Source organism: Cynara cardunculus, assembly GCF_001531365.2.
Source record: "Cynara cardunculus var. scolymus isolate 2C chromosome LG 6, CcrdV1, whole genome shotgun sequence".
Lineage (NCBI taxonomy): Eukaryota > Viridiplantae > Streptophyta > Magnoliopsida > Asterales > Asteraceae > Cynara > Cynara cardunculus.
The window spans coordinates 15,723,208-15,724,890 of NC_037533.1; the positions used below are offsets into that span (position 1 = coordinate 15,723,208).

A 1,683-nucleotide genomic window follows, 5' to 3' on the forward strand; every position below is an offset into this window, starting at 1 on the left:
CTACGTAATAGCATTACATATGGCTATATTTGCAAGAAGATCCATATGGAACATGCATTTGAAGAGTGTGGGTTTAACAGTTATGTTAATTTCCAAACGGAAAAGTATTTCATGTATTGTTATAGTTTCCTGTATCGTATCAGATCTATAGAAAACAAAAATTCCACCGCTGCTATGAGAAGTAAATGAGTAGATGTTCAAGCGGTATAGTTATTTCAAGAGGGAGAAAGTTGAAACTTACCCCACGATTAAAGGCAGCAACACAGAGACCTCTGGCAAGGCCAAGAAAACACCCGATAAGCAGTAATGCCCATTCAGGAGGAGCCCCGTCTCCAAGGATCTGATCATCAATAAACGCCACCACCATTTCCACCGCTTCTTCTAGAGGACACATGATCCCTATATGACCATTGTTCCCTAGGCGAACGACGCTTGATACTAAGACGTCGACCAGAAAACACTCGATTCAGTCTATTCCATAGATCTTTAATGGTTTTACTATTTCTTGCACTTGATTTGGCAGATGAAACTTGGCCTTCCAAATGATTCTCTGAAGACGAAGAATTGGACCGCAAGAGAATAGCGTGATCACTGTGATCGCCTCCAGACATTTTATCACACCCTAATTTGCACACACACTAGTATATGAATCGTTCTTCCATATCAAACCAAGATTTGGATGTTGTTGATGAAATCGGTTGCTTTATAACTTATCTTAAAATTGATCTCCTAGCTATTGACACGTGTAAAGAGAAAAGTATAAAATATTAAAGGAAAATTGATCCAAATAATCGTTTCTTTCTTTAAAATTGGTCTCCTAGCTATTCCTTTTCAAATTTTATCACATGTCGTTAATTCCGCAAATGACAGATTTTTAATTTGTGGAAGGATCAAAAAGTAGTTTATGAACATGCTCCATAAGTATAGGGGTCCAAAATGTAAAATTATATAAACATGTCCCCTTAATTGCAGGTGTAGAAAAAAATTGTGGATCTGCTCCATGTACTTACGGATAATGTTTAATTTTTTTATTTTTTTTATTTTACTGTTTGACTCCTCAGTAAATTGAGAAGTTATCACTTATGAAAGGTAATGATAATTTGGTAAAAGGGGAGAGAAATGGCTAAGACAGCTTATTAGAAGAGAAAAATGACAATTTGAATCAATTTCTTAATATCTATACATATCTAAAAGGAAAACTAATGGGGAGTGCTAATGGCACCCCCAATAGGGGGTGTTGAATGCCTCAGGAATTGTAATTGATATAAGTCCTCAAATGTCAATGTCAAATAACAATAATTATGTTTTATTATTAAATATATACATAGACACACACACACACACACACATATATATATATATATATATATATATATTTATTTATTTATAATTTTAAGTTATATTATATAACTATTATATTATATTATATATTTTGTTGTATTATTTATTCATTTTATTCTTTATCTCAGTCGATGTTATAATATGACTTTATGTGATTTTGAGAAAGCGATAATGTTTTTTTTAATAAAAATATATCGATATTCGTATCAAATTAACTATTTAAAATTCCTATTTTTTGTGTAATTTTTTAATTCAATTTTTTATTATAATTTAATTTAGGTACAATAATGAAGTAATTTATATTTGGTTTAATAATATAATTTTCTTATAAAGATAATAAAT

General features: G+C 30.9%; 1 pseudogene; it reads right to left on the reverse strand.

Annotated features, from left to right (window-relative positions):
• The window catches only part of LOC112514359, a 10,189-nt pseudogene extending 9,578 nt beyond the window's left edge, over positions 1-611 (reverse strand).
• Between the last annotated feature and the right edge of the window lie 1,072 nt (positions 612-1,683).